The sequence below is a fragment of the Triturus cristatus genome, chromosome 6, assembly GCF_964204655.1.
Source record: "Triturus cristatus chromosome 6, aTriCri1.1, whole genome shotgun sequence".
Lineage (NCBI taxonomy): Eukaryota > Metazoa > Chordata > Amphibia > Caudata > Salamandridae > Triturus > Triturus cristatus.
The window spans coordinates 1,615,243,026-1,615,264,446 of record NC_140589.1 but is presented as its reverse complement, the minus strand read 5'-3'; positions in this window follow the sequence as shown (position 1 = coordinate 1,615,264,446).

Here is a 21,421-nt window from a genome sequence, read left to right as displayed (position 1 = left end):
ATCTACAGGCGGTCAACAAAGAAGTCATGATGCAGGTCCCTTTTTGTGGATCAGTTAGATTTACACAGTGAGATTTGCAAACCGTGAAGCTAAACAGATTTTATTCCTTTCACTATGCAGAGTATTTAACCTTGCAACCTTTTGAAAAAGTTGCTTTTGCTTATTTTGAATATTAGTGAATACTTCACTCTTGGTCCGCAGTTTTGTATTCTTGAATTATTTTAATGGTTTTCTCCAGGTACGTTCGAGTATTTGTAAAGAAAACGTATCTTGGACATGTCTTTTTGAAAACTCAGTTGTATTTTGAACTCGTGTGCAAATAGCTTTGACCGTTTTTTCATCAGCCTTTAGCATGTTTATCATGGAGTGCTAAAGACCTTTGAATATTTACATTAATACATTTATAGATGGACAATCCGTCAAACGTGCATTTCATACTGTATAGTCCTTTCAGTGCTGAGCTTCCAAGCATTTAATACTTGACACATCCGCCAATAGTGCACAATTTGGAAATGAACGTTCTCTATGTGCCATGCATTTTGTTCATAGTATTGCCATGTGATATCATTTAAGCACCTACGCAGCTTCCCATTACTGAACCATTGTACCAGGGTTGGTGGTTTTGTAGCATGTAGCCTTCCATGGCAATGTCATTTGTTTTGAACCCCCCACTTTAGTAGAAATCAAACTTCATATTTTTAAAGTTCTTTTAAGCTGTCCAAAGATTCACATTGGGATTAAATATACTGCTAGCTTTGGTGGTACATAAAGACAAAATTGTAACTGCTAAATATACCACCAAAGTGACTATTTGCTTAATTAACAACATTGAATTGGTTGATATGGTGTACACTGCCTGTATAACTTAAATATTTTTATTTGGTGCATGGTTATGCAAGAGTGAAATGGTGAACCATAACTGAGCCATAAAGGGCAATGTATTGTAAGCTTTACACATGGAGCACCTTTAAGTCTTGTTATGTAAAACAATACGGAGTTTGAGCTTAGATTAACTTTTAAGCACTCTTTGTATGTTACCTTTACTATCAATAACAAAGGTTTTCTCTTGCTAGTGAAAGCTGCTAAAACTGTGCTAGATGCACATTGTGAGAAGTTTGGATCTCAAAACACATCAAGAAATGCGAAATCTTAACTATTATCTAATTCCGTCATCTAATAGATTTCTGATGTTTTCAGTTCCAAGTTTGTGTTTTGTGAATATATTGGCTACTGTGATCTCTTCTTATTGGATGGCCTACTGCAAATATTTTCCCCAGTTCATGGTAAATAAATCTCACAATATAGTTAAAAAAAAGACTGATGGAGCCATTTGAAAGTCCTTATACTGGCATAGGTATTGTTCCTATTACTATTCCTAATTGCCATTCTTCAAATAGGCATTATATTTTCGACCAAGTTGTCCAGCTTGCTTTAGTAAAACACAAAACATCTATCCACTTGGGATTTGCTGTTTTAAGTCTCCTGGCCAATGTACTATGACATTTGCTGTCAGTTTTGCTCGGGACATATTCTTTATGTTCACTTTTTGTATTGCATCTGGTAATCAAGCCTTTGAGGGGAAAGCATGCAACTTTGTGGAGGCTGTTGCATCCTTCAGCTTTACATTGCTTTAGGACCGTGCAATGTCTATAATCCTAAAAAGGAGTGCTCTTTGTCATTACTTGTATGTTCCCTTTAGAGAGCAAGGGTAACAATGGCTTATTCACCTTAAGTCCTGTATCTGATTTTCATAAAAGCAGCCTACTACGTTGAACAGTCTCAAAATTCATTTGTTTGTTAATGCATACATTTCAAATACTGAAAACCTTCTAGGTGATCATTGTGGATCACTCATATGAAAATATGTAATACCACGGAATTCACTTAGGTTTACACAACAAATACATAAGTCTATGATAGACAACAAGGCTTCGTCCTGTAATTTAATAAATGGATGGTCAGAAAAGAGCTTTTTTTTTTTTAATATAAAAAGGCCAGAAGGAAGTGGTGAATTTAATAAGGGGTTTAATTTCCAAGAGAAGGAATTTAGGAGAAGGAGTCTGCCACAAGCACCTAATTTGAAAACGTTGCTTCTGTGGGCAAGTCATGGTATTAACAAACGAGTACCTATAAGTTGTTCCCCATATTGTTTAACTGAAAAATGTAAACCAAGTTTGGCCAGAGCCTGAGATCTTTTTGATTAAGCGTCAATACCCCATCAGACTTGGGTGGTAGTGTGTAAAAACAAACTATCGCATTTCACAATATTTGGAATCAAGAAAGAATAGTTAAAATAAGAAATTGTGACGTATGAAATATAGAAAATCACTATTTGCCTGATAGATGCACATGGTCTCGGACAGATGGAGATGGCAGAAAAACTGTTAAGAACCAGGCAAAAGTACAGGTGGGATAAGGGGCTCAAAGCTAACTGGGAGGATGAGAGCCCAGCACAGTTCAGTGAATGAATTGTTCTAAAACAAAATATGCTACCAAAATGAGCAGTGGGGCTTTTGAGAATTTACACCTCTTTGTTTTTCACATCAAACATTTCAATAGTGTTTTTTAACAAAAATATTTTGCTTGCTGCATTTTACTTCAACATAATAACATAGATTGCCGTTCGCAGAATGTATTCTTTTGTAACACTTCCATGGCCTAATCCCATCAGTATTCTGCTAAAGTCAGGAAGAGACTTTGAATGTAGGCATGCATTTAAAGAAGGACAATCAGTGTTTGGAAGTAAACTTCTTGAAATAGAGTGCTAACGTTTGTTGGCTAGAATTTCATACCTTAAGATCATTTGTTTCCAAGTGTGGATGGGATTCATAAATATTTGTACACCAAGTATTGATCCAGCATAAGGTCTTCATACATATCTATGACGACACTTGTACCCTATTACGTTGGTCACCTTTTCTGCAGTACAGTCTCGTTTAGATGTTTGCCTTCTATGCAAAAGTTTTTTTCTGAGATGTCAGTATGCTACCATTAAAAACCTCCACAGAGTTCAGTAAACTGTGATTGAATCACTGTGCCATTGAATGTATTGTATTAGTTCCAACCATCATAAAAATTCTTGTACAACAGTTTAGTTGATGAATCTGATGGTAGTTTGGGAATGAGTGATCAAGGTCTTTTTTTCCTATTGTATTGGATAAAGGCGGCTGTTCACTTTTGCTGACAAACCAGCAAAAGCCCTTCTCTACATCCCCCACCAGTCAAAGCCCTTTTATCCCCTTTCAACTTCAGCATTGCTAGATTGGACAGGCACCATCCTTTGAGCAATAGTAGAAAAGAGATCACAGTTATGGTTCTTCATTCACTGAGAAAAAGCACCATCTAATGGGTCTCTAGAACCACCAAAATATTGATCTCCCAGAAGGCGCTGCAATGAAAGGCGGGGTGGGGGGGATATCATTCCATCTGCTTCTGCCACCATAAATCATCTGCAGGTTTAATATAGAGCCATGCTGTCGGTCTTTGAGAAATCTGCCTTTCTGGGTCCTAGTCTGCTCCTTCTCTAACATGTCTTGGCTTCCATTTCCCTCTGTAGTCCCACTGTTTTTCTTCAGGTCTGCCACATGTCAGCTGTCAATTAGATTGTCAGAGCTGTGCTCAGATCAAAGCCTTTCTGACCATGATAAACTGCTCTGGTACCAAACTGAATGCTGCATCTGGTGTGTTGCCACAAGATTTCCCCTCCTCATTTGGGGCTGTTCTGCAAGGTAAGATTACACGCAAAGAGGACATACATGGGCTTTCTGCCATATTTTTAATGATTGATTCATGAGGACCTTTGATCTTTTATTTTATTTTTATTTACCTTTGATCTCTGGATTATTGCTGGCAGGCTGTGGGTTTTTGGAAACAGAAAGCAGGTTTATGGTTGGTGACAGACACCTTTTAGCTGGTTGGAAGATCTCGTCTTACCAGTTCAAAAAAGTTCTATACAAATAAAACAGAGAGAAAATGGGCTTTGAATCAGCCTCCTTCCGTTATTGGCTTTTATGTTTTTCATGGTTTGGCACTGCTTGGATAGATTTTCCAGGGCCATGGCATTTCAAGCATGGTTACATAGTCAGATTGCCTTCCCAATAGGTTTTTGTGATGGAGTGTCATAAGTATGTGCTGTACAATATTTTGCTTCCTGTGCCTTTTTATGTTCCCAAATTTTAGATGTCAGTCCCAGACGCCTTTTCCTAACACTCTTCTTTACGGGTGCAGCTCAGCTCTGCTAATGGGGTATGTTTTGTAAACTAGCCTTACTCCCAGTTTACATAGGCTTGTCCAATATTGTGCTTCTTTATGGGTTTTTATTTGTACGACAGCTGAACACAACACTCGTCACTCGAATATTTTAAAACACATCTCTTAACCAAATCCCAGGCCTGTTCGTTTTGCCAGTGCTTTGTTATAGTTTGCCCGATCAATAGTCCTACTTTTCGGTTTCCACAGTAATTAAGTTTAGAAAGGTCTTAGTTTGGTTCCAACTAAGAAAATATTGTCTCTCACTTGAATCTTGATTGCAGATTCATTTGAGCACAAGCAGTCTAGTTTCTTGAAGATTTTGATGGTTGCCATCTTTCTTGTGCTAGCCGCTTCTGCTTTAAAGGTTAGTAAGCTGCGATCACCATCCGCATAAGCTTCTTTTTAGAATCTAGTCCTGGCACACATTCACAATGATTATAACAAGTCAATAACTTGAATTTCAAGGCAAATACATAGAAAATATGAATAATTTAATAGTATTCTTGTTGTAACTTCAGCCAACACGTGTTTCGTCGCTCGGGACAAGACACCCGCGACTTCCTCAGGGCTTCAAGTCAATGAAACAGTCTTATGTGCCTTCTGACTGGTTATAATTCCGTCCCAGCCTAACTATGGCTGAGCAAATTGCAAGTATTCCACGAAAAAGTGTTATTCTAGCATATGTCAACGATGCACGAAGTGAGGTAAATCTAGTAAATCCCGATCCCTGGCACCTCAGTATGGCCGGAGTATAACACTACGGCCATACTGAGGTGCCTGGGATCTGATACAGGCTCGAACGCTGCCAAATACTGCGCGTCGCGGGTTGATCTAATACGCAGTTCCTACTTCAGCACGAGAACAGTAAGTCTTATTTAGTCTCTAAGCACTGTATTCTTTAATAAGTTTCTCCTACTGCAGGCACAACATGCTTTCCTGCAACAATCGGCAAGCCATGCACGCTTTCACTTTGCAAACAGGACAATGGCGGCTGCTTCTTTGAAACAAAATAGGTCTCGCATTTACGAGAGTTTGAGCTATTGGCCTTGTAAATGAGTCTTTTATTTATGTGTAAAACAGATAAAAGGCATTGTCATTTACAATAACAATAGCTTGAACTCTCGCAGATGTGAGACCTGTTGCATTGCATTGCAAATGTTTGTTTGGACTGCCTCAAGGATAGTCATCTTGAGAATTCAAATGCCTTTTATCCAGTGATCACCAGAGTTCAGGAAGGTTGATTAGCTACATATGTAGGCGTTGTTGGATCCAAGTAGGTAACCAGACTATATAGCAGTCGATGTTATAGTATTACAAACGTCAATTTGGTCCAAAGGATATTCGGCCCTATTCATCTGTGGTAGATCTACAGCTATGGACTTCCACTCCTGTGTTCCTATCTTGAACATCTGCCTACCCAGTCCTCTAGTCCATAAAGTTACCCGGTATTGCTGTACACATTCTGCTGCAGTAAATGATGATCCTTTTGGGCAAGTGATCAGAATCTTGCTGCAACAGGCACCTTTTCTAATTGGGCATTTGTCACTTTGAGACTTTCATAAGGTACAGAATCTGCAGATGTAAGGTATCCAATAGCGAGTTACCTGCCTTCAAGTACAATGTTTCTGATAAGTAATTTTATTTGTTCAAGATATGACAGCTCCAACTTGATACTGGCGATTCATTTTGCGCTCAGTTGTTTGATCTCTATATTTGTTTGGCTTAGTTACAGCACTGTCTTTATTAGCTAAATCCTTCTTGCGTTGGCTAACTGAGTGGAGTCATTAATTCTTGTTTTATGAACAGGACCATCAAAACTATCTTCACCTTCTGGTATTCGGAATTCGAAATGGGCAGACTGCTGATAATTATGTTTTTTTTTTTTTTTTATTGGCAGACTTTTGTTAATTGCTCATGTCTTTTCAGGTATTGTATGAAAGAATTCTATACGTTGGTCTCTGTGCTTCACAATGCTTTAAATCAGATCAGTCTTGGCATACTCAGTACAAGGTATACATTTTTCATGGGAACTCTGGTCCATCAACTATTTTGCATGTCTTTGGGATGCTGTACACAGCGTTGTACTAGCCTGTTTGATTGGTGCCATGATGGAAGTTTACACAATTAAAAATACAACAAAATGTCTGAAAGTTATGTTTTTTCACCACTGTAAAATCCCTTTTCCCTGTGGGGAAAACGTTCCATTGTACCCCCTTAAGTATTGTGGATAGATGGTCGTTTTTCCCCACCCATGAAGTGTACTTACTCCAAAATTTAAAATGAATATGTTCACAAGCTCTTAACTTGTGAATAGTTTGTGAAAACCCTTTAGGTTTTTGGGTGTTCGCAACGGGTTGGGTAATCATGATGCTGCAATGCCCACTTTCTTACCTCATTTATCAGGACTGTTTGAATCTGCCATACTGATGGCTTGGCTGTGCATGGACATCTGATTTAAGGACAGAAATTCTGGGGATTCCTCATTCTGTGAAGTATTAAAGAGTTTCATCCCAAAAATAATTTGTCTGCAATGACTCCCTCTTTTTCTTACTCTTGTTCTTTTCTTCATTCCCTTAGCCTTCCTTCCTCATTCCATACTACACTCACAGGGTAGAAGTAAATGTCACACCACAGGTCAATCTTTGCGCTATAAAAACATTTTCTTGCCGAAACATGTTCTCAAAGTGCCTGGCTCGTGGGGGCCTGCTTTTTCATAGAAGCACTGCATTTAGTGGAAAATCATTGATCATCGCTTCAAGATTTTCATTTAAGGCACTTTTGTTTTTAATTGGTATTGGGTTTGGTGACTCCCCTAGGATATACATGCAGTATAACAGTGTTCAGCCCTCTGTTGTATAACATGTAAATGGCCCTATTGGCGTAAGCATACACTTGATAATTTTTTAGTTATCGTCCTGAATCTGGTATGCCAAAATACCAAAGTTGCCACTCAATGTAGTGCTGTGAGCTTGCATAGGAGTGAGGCGTTGAAGTGGTGTGTGTCCCAAAATGGGTAATAGGAAGCTCATGTTTTCCTGCTTTTATTTGGAGGTTCCATACATTGCTGCCCGTTTGACTCCAAAGTTACCATGCATCTTGACGATTGATGTATTGTGCTTGGTTGCATCAAGAGTTTCTACTTCTAGTTTGTATCTTAGACAGTCAATACTACCCACTCTGTTGTAGTATCCACAGCTGTTTTGTTTGTGCTAATAGGTAGCAATGTTCTAAGTTCCTTAGACAATTCGGTGGCAAATCTTAAAGCATAAAAGATGTATTTTCAGAATCACTAACTTTGCATTGTTTCGTATCACCTGAAGCTAAATTTTGCATTTCTTCTATAAAAAGCCTTGCTATAATTTTAGGTAACTTGCTTTTCCCATTTAAAGGCTCGGTGAAAATCCAAACAGTTTGTCTGTTGCCGTTATGAAACCTTTTCAAGAGTCATCATTTTCCTGGGCTAGCTATTTGCACTTAGCTATGATTTGGATCCTAGCAAGCATCCTTGTGAGGTCACATGGCGGAAGAGATTGCTCTACCACTTAGAAGCTGCTGCTCATGAAGGGCAGGTCTGAAATAATTTGTGCATGGAATGGTTTCCTATTAAGTTAACTGTGATGGACTGACCTATCACATGGCAAGGCCTCCCTAATTAACAGAGGTTATATTGGCCTTCCAGTTCTATTGAATACACACTCAATAGTCTTATCACTACCATGACTTTTAATGCATGAGCTTTCTTCGAAGCTGAGACTGCACTCATAATAAGGGCCATGGTTTTGAATGATTTCTGGTGCTTGACCTGCACAGATCAATTAGCTATCCTTTCATATGCACTTTCCACCTATTATTGTAAGAAAGGAGTTTATGGAGAAACTTAGGACGTAGTAATAAAAGTTCACATTTCTGGACCCCTCATTTCTCAGTCAATCTCTGTTCTGTTGAATCTCTGATGCACCTTCCCCCACCTGCTTCTGGATTTCTGATGCTTTAGATGGCTCTTTCTTAATACAATGGCATAGGAGGCCTTCTTTCCTTTCCGTTGTACTCTTCCTGCTCTTCACTATCGTTTTCTCACTTTTCTTCCTAACTCCTTGCTCTCATTTTCTTTTCCTTTAGTAACCTTTTTGTGGGTGCAGGGTACATAACGATTCTGTATTTTTACACTCATCCTCAACAAGTCTTTTAACATGTCTAGTGCATGACACTCTAAAGGGGATGCAGAAGTTTGCTTTTCATAAAAATAGTGATTTTGTTTTCTAGGATGAAGCCACTGGACATTTTAAGAAATAGATGCTACATTTCATGGTTACCTTTTGTCAAGTGCTGTACCAAAAGGACCTACTTATTGCTGCCTAACACCTTGCAGCACTGCATACCGATTTTCAGTCTATTCTTCATCTGTACCTGGACGTGTTGTTCTGCATGCTTGTTTGACATGCCATGGCTTGCAGTTGCATTCATTCTGGCCTCCAACCCCATCAAGGGCAAGTTAAGCATTTAGTTTATGGAAAGAAACCAGTTTCCAGATGGTTGGGGCCCTACTTGAGTGATGAATTGGGTAGTGCTGGAGATTAAGTAACATGGATTACTACAAGTTAATTTATGTATTCTTTCCAAGTCATTGAGGAGGTGGTCAGGAGACTATTAAGAATAGAACCTACAGTGAATGTTTCTCATTTTCCTTGGCTATGTTGTTGGAAGTTATATTTTTTGCCCATGGTGGAGCCGTTGTATTATATGTGCAAATAGTTTTAATGTATTTAAATATAGGTTCAATTTGCCTGGTAATCAGATGCTTGGCTGTGTGTTTTGTTCTAAATTAGCCAGTGCAGGACAGTGCAGTAATGTTCAAAGTAGCTCCCGAACAGGCTCAGTTTGTTAGCAGACATCTAGAGTAACCTATTGTAGGTGACCTTTGTTAGAATTAATATATACTCCTTTCTGCTGTATGACTGAACCAATTGACTTGACTTTAATTAATAAACTCCTGAAAAATAGTGTCCTGGCCAGATGCAGCTTAAGCACTGTTATTTAATTGGATACAATCTTTTGAAGTCTTGTCTGAAGCCAGTGTGTGGACAGTATTCATTTATGATAAAAGAATTTACAAAATGCTATTGGCGGATATATCAATATATTAATGATCTACTAGGTTCCGGAAAACTGTCTGTAATTGAGATTGTAGTTCTAATGACAACTTGATTACTGCAAGGAACGGTTTAATGAATTACTGAATGCACTATACGAATGCTGCAGGTAACTCACTTGACACTTGGAAATATTAAGTATTAGACATAGACTGCATCAGCTTTTTAAAGGGCTGCTTAAGTAAAGGGTGTCTCTGTAATTCAAATGTGCATGGCACACACTTAATTGTAACTTCAGCCTCTAGTTTTAGGATTTAATAGTAAACGCGACTGCTCATGCTGCCTTTTACTTCTGATGATTTTATGGTTGGGAAATCCGGGTAGGTTTGCCATTAAACCATGCAGAACATCTGAAACCACACTTGCTGCAAGATCCAAGCAAGGGGGGGGGGGGGGGGAGAATATGCAGTGCCATTACTTGGTAAAAAAAGTAAAATAAATATGTTTGATCATCTTAGTTACATTGACAAGGCCCTTGCATTCCCCATGGGTAGAAATGATTGCTGCTCCTTCTTAGTAGGGTGTGCTAGCACAAAGTAGCTGATACTTCATTTCAGTTAGCTCAAGCCTGGTTTTCTACACACTTATGGTTTTGCCATGTAAATATGCTTTGCAGCAGTTTATTACTTCTATTCTACAGCCCGCATTAAAGGCACTTTTATATTCTGTTTGAAGTGTGGAGCAGTACTTTCAATTAGTAGTGTTCATACAGTAACTGGTACTGTTGGAAGCGTTTTTCAATTTGCAGAGGATATACAGAGAGATTTTTACTAAACCGTCTGTGATACAAAGTTAACCTCCATGCCTTAGTCAATTGATTTGGTGCAGTTCCTGTAAATTTCATGTCTGTGGTATTTAACTTGTTAAAATGCTACTAGGCTTCAAATGTAGTAACCTGTTACATCTTTATGGAAATATTCTAAATGTTATACAAATGTCTATGTTAAAATTGCTTTATGTATTTTTGCTCATGCTCTTATCAACTTTTGGTCTCTTGTTTATAGTGAATCATGTTAGATACCAATTTAGGAACTAGGGTAATCACAATTTCTAATGGTTAAGGCTGACACTCTTGGTGCTTTATATTCATTATTCTGTCTTAAAGAAATAAAGAAATATCTAACAATATGCCTCTATTAAGTTTTGTTTGAAAAAGTGTTAAAGCAAGGTTTGACATTCATGTTTAAAATTATGTGTAAGTAGAAGATATCAAGAATTGAGGACGTCTTCTATTTTGTTTCTATCCAACCTGTGTTATCTACAAAACCTCAAAGAAGAAATCCTCATTGCCAATAATCATTAGTTTGCCTCACACTCCCTCCATAATGAATCTCTAATACTTTTTTTCACTTTCCATTGTTGTTGACACCCACACAACTATGTGCATACGGAAGTTGGAACTGTTGATAGCAAAGCCTACAAGACACCAAAGTGCTCATGGATCCAAGTTAGAAAGAACAGCAAGCAGCTACTATGCAGTTGAATGGTGGTTCTTTTTTCTGAGAGTCTTGTGTTTTGCAACCCACTTCTCCCTATCACTTCCATGTCAGTGCAGCTTGCTTAACTCCTATTCCATCTGCAGTGTGTATACACGAAGAAGAGCAAACGCTCCCTTGTTGGGTATAATATTTTCTCTGTTAAGGGGATTTCTGATATGTTGACATGACTGACCAATGTTAATTGCTAAATGGTGTGGTGCCACGGTCTAGCACAAGGTTTACTTACTGCAATGCTGCAGACTGGTTCTAGAATTACCCTTTTCAGAGGTGAGAAGTATAAAAAAAACTTTGGACGTCTGCACAGGCTTGTTGCCCACCATTATTTAAACCTCTGACCTGCAGAATAAGAGATTGCTGTCATAGGTGCATTAAACTGCTGGACTGTACATGTCTTTGTCAATGGTTGTTTGGCAATCGCACATGTGCCAAGACTTGCATGTAGGCTATCCATTTTGCTAAAGGGTTTCCTTTACAGAAAACGTGTTCTAAGATAGCCGTAGCAGCAAATGCATGCATTTTGATGCATTCCAGCCATTTATAATTTTCTAACATGGTGCATGGCTGTGTTAGAACAGTAAATTAAAATGTAAAGGAAATATTATACATGAAGCCCCAAACTGGACGCAAGCTGCATGGCAGCACTTTTTATCTGCTGGGCAGCAAATAAAACATTAAATAAAATGTAAGAAAAAAATAAACGTTTTAAATTTTGTAGGGTCGGGACAGCGAGCCAAGTAGGCACAATGAAAAGAGTACTTGTAGAGGTCAGGCATAGAAAGAAATAGGGGGAAGATCAATGATACATAGGCACTCCGAGTACTGAATGCAAAATAGAGTCCCCTAAAGTATGCTGAGGAAGAATACAACTCCTCCAGTCGGCACCCTGAGACAAAAATGCTCTGTGGGGGTGAGGATGACAAATAAGAATAGGTCAAAGTCACTGAATCAAGATTAGACAACAAAAGTAATCCCCAGTCTTCAGCAAAGGGCTTACCGTAAGCCTGTTTAAGTATATGTTATGTATTCGAAACAGTAGGCCAACCAACAGATAGCTGTAGTTTCTAATGTAAACTGCGCAGGTCTGGTTAATTACCTTTTATGGTTAATGCTGCTTTATGATATTTATATAGGGTTCTGCTTGTACGTCATTCTACTAGTGGGAAATGTAAAACTGTAATAATTGGCTTTGCAACCCAGCTCGAAGAACCTGTATGACTAACCAGGCACAAAATAAGATGCTCCTCATATAGGTGAAGGTGCCAGGATAGATAAAGGGATCACTGAGCACAAATGTCCTACTTTTTTGTCATATTTGTGATGACTGGCTCATGTATAAATAGGTAATGTTGGTAAATGAAAGCAGGTGTTAAATTGCGTTTTTGACTAACAACTATTATTTGGTAGTCTAAACACAACTTTGCTGCTACCTGTGTATGTGCCTTGTGTATGAATTTTTTAGAGATCTTGTGGATTTACATTCACATTAGTGAAATGGTGTTCTTTAAATAGAAAAAAGAAAAGAGTAGTCCTTGCCATTTGAAAATTTATTGCAGAGAGTATCCCTTAACCATTTTAATGGAAGCTAAGGGGAGGAAGGCAGTAAGGCTATTGGACAATCGCACCCATATTGTAATCATCCTATTAGTAACACAGAAAAATGCTCAACTGTTTGTGATCCTACGGCCCATGAATCACCACATAGAAAATCGTTTTTTACAAAGATAAAGCAGGAACGTTTATTATCTAGACATATACTATTGTTGTGAAAAGAGCTGTATCGTGATCATATTCACAATTTCTATTGCAATATTTCCAACCTCAACGATATCTGCTATAAGTACATCAAATCCAACCCAAATGTACAGGAATCTCAATTAGTAATGCAATGGAGTCACGTGGTCTTGATGCAAAATTTCTTGATTTATTTCTATTTTTTAGGAGATACAGACAAATAGTCAGCCCAGCCACCGCGTTTCGTCCTTGCAGACTTAATCGGAGCTGAAAAATGTAAAACACATACAACTATTGATATAGTATTTTATCAAATATGTATACATATTTACACACAATTTAACATACATCTTATTTATACAAAAAGGAAAATAGATACAGAATAAAGCATGACTCCACCACAAAAAAAACTTCTATACACTAGTACAAGATCCAGTATCCTTAATTGCATATACCTAAAATACATATATGTATCCACAATAAGTTTTTATAAAACATAGTTTTAACAGGTAAAGAAAGTACAATGAAGATTAGTCACCTATACTATCCTAAAAAAGGAAAACTAGTAAAATATATTCTCTAGCAACACTCACTTGCAATTTATCTCCAGTGTTCATATAAGTCTTCTATAGAAGTGCCTTGAACTGTGTAAAAACATATGTCCAACGAAAATCTTTGGAAAACATGATTTATAAAAAACAATAATAACTAATGGTAATATAAATATCCTAAAGAGATATGTACACCATAACCTAATTAATTGCCTCAAAAGCGTTTCTCTATCCCCATCAGTGTGTATACAAGTCAAATATTTCGAGTTCTACTTGTCCTTAGTTTAAAGCGATAGGGTCTCCTTACTGGAATCTAAAATTCAGTGGGGAATAGGATATCACCGATAAAAACTGCTGATAGATTTACTCATTTTCTTATTAAATAGTAGTTTCCAATAATTAAAGATCATTAAATGTGCTAACATATATCCCTTTACTTATCTAAAAACACAATACCGCCTGACAACCCTCTAACCCAACAACTCTACTGGCTTTACTGGACCAGATATCATAGGTATTTTCTTGTATTCCATAACTCGAATCAAGGGACAACCTCACTCTTCAAGATTCAGGATTTTAAACGCCAAAAAAATCCCGATTAGTTATTTACACATATTTCCCAACAAATAGAAATCCCTGTTAGATTCTCTCCAATCGAAAACTATCCTACATCCAAAAGTAGTTTTCTCTCTCTGGTCCACCTAGTGGGTCAGCCAATCATATTTCCTCTATCAACCCGAAATGGTGAAATCCAACCTTCACCTAAATCATTTTAATTCACCACAAAAAAAAATGAGATAATCGTCTGATATGTTTTTACACAGTGTAGGGCACTTCTATAGAAGCCATATCTGAACATTGGCGATAAATTGCAAATGAGTGATGATAGACAATATAAGTTACTAGTTTTCCTTTTTTAGGTCGAGCCTAAGGGCACCACGCATGTGCTGCTCACTCTGCGAGGCATGCTGTATTAGGGTATGCATTGGAAGCCCCGCCAACTCACAGCCCATATTTGTCATTGGCTTGTCATTGTCCTTCATAAATGCTTGCTTCTGATTTGTAAGTAGGCTTGTTCGTCCCTCCTTGGTACCGCCTTTTCTGCATTTGTTACCGCTAATAACTACTGTGCCTTTTACTTGGCTTGTTACACGGTTGCCGTTATATGTGGGTGAAGCGCGCCCACTTCTTTTTGTATAAAGTGCTATGCCTCTCTAACTTTAAAAGCAGCTGCCCCCTACCCCTACTGCACAGTGGCAAAGCTTTTTTTTATTACTACTTTTTAGAAGATGGTGGCCTCCGCTTCATGGACACGGTGCGTTCTTTCACTTTTTTTTTTTTTTTTTTTTTTTTAAATTGCATGCTGTGTGACGCCCACTTTAGGGGCATCGCGCTCATTTACATTTTTTTAACTATAATGTGCGCGACGCATGGGAGATAGGATACCTCGCTTCCCACACTCATCCAGGCCATTTATATTGGCAGCTGAATAGGCAGCGATTGAAACAGCTTAGATTGCTTGAATCCAGATATTCTTCTCTCTACAGAGCCCCTGGACTGCCCACACCCCCCGAGTTGCAACTAGTCAGTTTTTTCTATAAAACAGATAGAGGGGATGTACATAAAGCAGTTCTGCTACCAACTACGGAGAACAAGACACTCCTCTGTTCCCGGACACTCTTCTGATACTAACGTCTAGGCCCAGAATCCTGGACTCCACATGATCCCTAGGCAGAAGCGGGGCCCAGGAGTCTGGGCAGGGTACATCTCAGATGTCTTAATGCAGAGACACATACATTGTTGAAGGGCACGCCGATATTTCATCGATACGGGGTGCATTGATATCATTCAGAACGGACCTCTTTATCTATACAATATGCATAGATCAATGTTCTCATTTTTAAGGACGGTGGGCACCGAAGACTCCCAGGTGCAATAATTCGATCAAACGCACTCCGTTAAATGTTTTTAAAAAACTAATGTTGAGCGCCGTACCTGCTTCAGGGACACTGCGACGTTTCTTTTTTCTTTTTTTTTTTTTTACTTTATTGATGAAGAGCGGTGCCCACGTCACGGACACTGCGCTCTACAATACAATAGGTCTTGCTTTCGCTAAAGAGTGACCTATTGGTATTGTAAATGACCATGCCTTTTAAGATTGTAAAAGGCATTGCCATTTTATAGGTGACTAATCTTCATTGTAACTTCTTTACCTGTTAAAACTGTATGTTTTATAAAAACTTTGACTGTCGAATTTTTTTGTACATATGCATTGTAGCTTTATGAAAATAATGATATTGGATCTTGTACTAGTGTATATAAGGTTTTTGGGTGGTGGAGTCATGGTCTAGTCTGTATAATTTTTCCTATTCGTATAAATAAGATGCATGTCAAGTTGCTTGTAAATATGTATATATATTGGATTAGCACTAGATCGTTTGTTGTAGAAGTTTAACTTTTTTCAGCCTTGATGAAGTCCGCAAGGACAAAACGCATTGGCTGGGCTATTTGTATCTCCAAAAGAATAGAAATCAAGAAATTTTGCATTAAAACCACATGACTCCATTGCATTACTAATTGAGATTCCCGTACATTTGGATTGAATTTAATGTGCTTATTGCAGATATCATTGATGTTGGAAAAATTGCAAAAGAAATTGATAAAAGGATCATGATACAGCTCTCTTTGTCACCATAAGAATAATATGTCTAGATAATAAACGCTCCTACTTTATCTTTGTAAAAAAACTTCTAATGCAAGCGTTTGAAGGCTGATGCCCACACTGACTCCCCTTCGCACCAGAGGGAAGGTCTCTGGGCTTCAGCCCGCCCACAGGCTTTCCATTTGCTCTCCTCATTGTCTGTCTCCTATGCTTTGTCACCATTTGCCCCTGGCATGCATGGACATGCCTCCTGTGTTTAGCCCTCCCCCCTGAGCATAGACCAAGTACTTGTAAACACTCCGCTGCTCCAGTTTTTACATTCATTTTAGGGCTTACTTTTTTCTTTCTTTTTCAGCACTCTATACAGTGCTCATGCTTTTATCAGCTCTGTCTCCTCCCACCCTCTGTCACCCCCTAGCCATAGATCACCCTCTCCCCCATCGCTGATTTCCGTTTCGCCAACCTCATCCCTCTCGTCTGTTTGCTTCCTCGCACCTCTCAGTGCTTGATCTGTCCACAAATCAGCCCCTCCACTGACCCAATTACTGATTTAAGCCCCCATTGTAGTCTTTCGTTTTAGTGAGTGGTGGTGATCTGCCTTCTCATGTCCTGTTAGTTTATAGCTGACATGCTGATTGGAGCATGTGTGCATGCCTGCGATTACTAGACACATGTGTAGTAATTTCTGCATGTGTGGGTACCAGGAGGTGCGCATGTTTAGATCTTATGTGGTCTATTAGCAATGGTGTTTACCTTGAAAATCAGACCTCAATTGAATCCGGTATGCATTATCACAGGCAAGTCAGACCTTCTAAAGTACCTGTGTCTTCTGCTGTAATTGCATTGCCACGTTTCTCCTGTGCGAAATGATTGAACTGTTCGTGTCTTGCCTTGTTGCTTCTTATGTCATTGGGTGGGACTCTTATTTCTGCCATCTGGACACTTTCTTACTTGTTCTGCATTCATGGTGAAGTGTTTCCTTGCACCATTTTTTTTTTTTACTTTTATTCTCTTCAAAGGAGCCAGGCTGAGTCTTGATGTCATCAAGATCTTCCTGCCCCTCGGTGTCCAGGGCAAAAGTAGTTCTTTTAATGTGCTTGCCGATGTAACGTATTTCTTCATGTTTACTACTGTAAACCAGCCTAACATTGCGATTCTTTCTGGGTTTTTGTGTACAGTTTTATATAGCACCAACACCACTCGAAGGTATTGGGGCACTTAAGATTAGCCCCAGTTCCTTTACACAAGGACACATACATTTTTTGAAGGCACAGGGCATTAAGTGATGTGCCCAGAATCAAGGATGTTAAGCCAACGCCGAAACTCAACCCTAGTTTCCAAGCTCCATAAATGGCATCTCTGGCCCTAACACCGCGTCCTCTCGCCATCTCGTCTTCATAGCTTCGGCCTCAGTTCTACGTCTGGTGATTGAGCAAATCACATACTCTCTTCGTGACTGCCCTCATTTGCTGTTGGTTGTCCGTCCACCTCCCGTCGCTGCTTGTCCCCCTGAACTCAGTATTACAGATCCCCCTCCCTTGTGCAGTTTTATGTAGCGCCAACACCACCCGAAGGTATTGGAGTGCTTTACATTAGCACCAGTTACTTTACACATGGACACATTCATTTGTGTAGGCACGGCCAGATTAAATGATTTGCCCAAAATCAAGGATGTTGAGCAGATGCTGAAACTTGAACCCTGTTGACCAGCTTCATAGTCAGCAGCTCTGGGCCTCATGCCACATCCTCTCCAGAAGGGACGCCATATCATCTTGCATGCCTCTGCCTCAATTCCCAATTCTTTTATTATGGCTAAATCACTTAAACTCTATTTCTAAACACAGCAAACACAACAAGCATTGGCAAAGCCAGGAGGTGTTGTCTGTGCCAAATCTATTATATTTATGTCTCGGGTAGACAGCGCATGCTGTGTTCCATCTGTGGGCTTGTAGGCCGCCCATCTCCTACTAATGGTAAACTGCAGCATCGCCCTCATTATCTTTGATGCAGTTCGTTGTGGCATGCGGGCATGATGCCCTCTTGTGTTTGACTCTCCCATAGCACATGGACCAAGTACATGTCTCCTTACACTGCTCCCAGTCTTCTTTGTTTTCAAGCACTCCTTAGGACTACTTGTGTTTTCAGGCGGTCTCCCTTGTACTCCTTCACACCTTCCACTTAAACTCATGCACGTGTACATAAATGCTTTTCTTAATGAGTTGTTAAAACACAAACCGCTCTTATTTATGCTTTTGCACTATCCAGTGGTATTTGAGTGCTCACTTCATCCTCCGTCTTGCCATAGCACGAAGCTCCACCAGTTACATTACAAACTGACACATTCATTTTTGTCGCTGATCCGGCTTCAATGCAGGCATTTTTTTCCCCCTTTATTGTTGCTTCCTCCCGCCCTCTCCCATCGTTGCTTGCCCATCTCCCTATCCCCTCCTGCTTCACGTCACTGCTGCTTTTATATTTTTTTTTGCCATGATCCAATGGTATTGATTCACTTGTTCCGTTCCATCTTGCCATAATACTAACACCAGCCAATGATATTGTAGGGCTTTAGGTGCTCACCAGTTACATTATACAATGACACATTCATTGTCGTGCACAGCGGGAATTGTAAGTGATTTGCCTAGAATGACAAGCTGTTCAGCCGACCCAGAGATTCAAACTAGGTTCCCCAGTTCCCTGTCTGCATCTCTGGCCGTTATGCCATATTCTCACGTCACTTCAAAATTCCTCAACTATCACTTACACATTTGTTCAGCAAGACCCCGTCCATACCGAACAAGCAGTGGAGAAGCCACTAGATCTCTGCAACGCCCGAGCTTTTGGAGGTTTGACCCAATCTGCCTCCTCCAGGAGAGGGGCTTAAAAAAGAAGGCTCACTAGACACCAGGGAATTCAAAATGGAGCCACAAAAAACAGAAGGAGAGGGTGGCCTACCCACTTAAATTAGGTTCCATTTTTTTCGAGAGACCTAGGGGAATGCTGGGTGGTAGGAAATGTGTGGCTCCACACAGATTCCAGAAGATTTCCCTACAGAAATGTGAGGAAAATGTGTGTATTTTGTCAAAACGTGAGGTATGCTAGGAGTTCTGGGGTAGGAAAACCTGGTGAGATCTACTCCAGTTAACCCACTTTTTATTTCCCCTGGGTGTCTAGTTTTCAAAAACTTTGCAAGTGTTCTAGGTTTCCCTAGGTGTCTACTGAGCTGGAGCACAAAATCCACAGCTACCCACTTTGCAAAGAAAGGTTCAGTTTTCAGTGGAAAGATTTGATGTGTCCATGTTGCATTTTGAGCTTTATCCTCACGCGATCACTAGGCCTACCCACAACGTGCGGTTCCAATTTTATCGGGGGACATGTGGGAACACAGAATAATAGAACATTTGTCATTAACAATTAGATTCCTCTGCATTTGTGCCTTCTAAATTTAAGCCAGTGTGTAAGAAAGAAGACATTTTGAAAAAGGCCCTCTGAATCATATGCTAGTATCTGTACCCACAAATGTAGAGATGTATGAATAACCACTGCTCATAAACTCAGTATTTGGTGTACATTTCGGAAATACATGAGTTTCCTTAATACCCATTTTCACTCTTTACATTTTACAATATCAATTGCTCTACTCTGTACACAATGAAAAACCATTGTAAACTGCAGCTCAGTTGTTGGCTCTGGATTCTTGGATAACCTACAAACCCTAAAGATCAAGCAACTATTAGAGTTTAGCAGATTTAAATGGTATATTGCTTATGTACATATGCCATCGTGACCAGAAGAAAACATTGTCACAAGTAGCAGTTTTTTCCTACTCATTTTAATTTGTTTTTTTTTTTTAACAGTTTTTTAGAGAAACCCTTGAGGGATATCAATAAATGACCCCTTGCTGAATTCAGAAGTTGGTCTACTTTTCAGAAATCTATAGCTTTCTGGGATCACCCATGGGTGTTGCATCGGTTTCCACCACAACTCTGAAAATAGGTTGAAAGTATGAGAATTCAGAAAAATGAGCTCCATCCTAGAAAAATGCCAAAACTGTGGTTAAAAAATGTTTTTCCCATACAGCTCTGCGTGTTCCTGAAAGCTGGGATGATGGTAACTTTAGCACAACAAACTTTCTGTTGATGCCATTTTTAGGGAAGAAAAAGCACACTTTTTGGTGGAGCACATTTTTCCCCAAAAACTCAATATATGGCTGTTTTCTTCTTTTCCTCAGAAATTACTATCCCTAGGTATCTGCCTGGGCATACTTTCATTAGGCAGGATAGACCTAAAAGATTTGGTGGAGGTGTAGCCATAATTCACAAAATAGGAATCAAACTCTCCACGTTGAGTAAGGTAATATACTCGACCTTTGAATACCTTGGAGTGGAACTTATAACTAAAGGCTATCATCCTATCAAATTCCACACCATCTACCATCCCCCTTGTGACCGAGCCCTCTTCGCAGAAGAGTTTTCAGACCTTTTTACTCGGCTCCCCTTAACTAACACAAAGAATGTGTACCTGGGCCATTTCAATATTCATTTGAACAACAAAGAAGACACCTCAGTGTGACTACTTACGAACGTTCTGGATTTTAATGACCTAAATCAACTCTGCAATGAACCAACACACATCAAAGGCTCCACCCCAGATGCGATTATCACTGAAAATGACCTGATCTCCATCGACTCCATATCACTTATTGATTGGTCAGATCACCATCTAATTCTTTTCAATATCAATGCCACAGTCAGACCCCTCCCAGATGTTACTAAGAATCCTATGCAATTAACCAGAAATATCAAACCAGTCCCAATTCTTGAACTTGAATCCAAAATTCATGAAGAACTACAGAACCTCCCCTTCTCGTACACAGCTGAAGCGCTCACTTAAATACAACTCATCAATCTCGGTCAAGTGGCCCCACCCAAACTAAAACAGAGCTTTAAAATCATGGCTTAATTCAAATCTCAACAGTGAAAAATGAAAACTCAGATAAGCAGAAAGGACTTGGAGACAAAACCCCTTGACTACCCACCTAGCTCTACTTCGAACTACAAGGCTATCATACAAAAAAACATCTTTAGAGAAAAAGCTTCCTCATTCCGCAACCAACTGGACTGTGCAAAAAACAGACCTGGGAAGCTCTTCAACATTGTAAAAAGACAAACTGCGTCTGACCCCTTCCCCCCCCCCCCCCCCCCCTCCCCCCTTTGCTTTAATCACCACTTATGAACAATGTGAAGAAATTGCTAGCTTTTTCTCTGACAAAGTCGCCAAAATTGAGCAATCCTTCGTACAAGTGTCCTCTCTTTCCTCCGCCCTTACCTCCCTCTCCGATCCACCCCAGTTCCCATTGCTGACCAAACGACCCCTAAAGGTACAAGCAGCTTCCTTAGTCACTTCAAACTGAAAAACAACGCAAACTGGTCGACCACAAAAATCTCGACCACATCATCGCCCCTTTTTAGACTCTAATCATCAACACATCACTCAACACGGGCTGTGTACCGATCTCTCTCCAAAGAGGACAAATCACTCCCAATCCCAAAAATCCCACTGCTGACCCTAACGATCTCG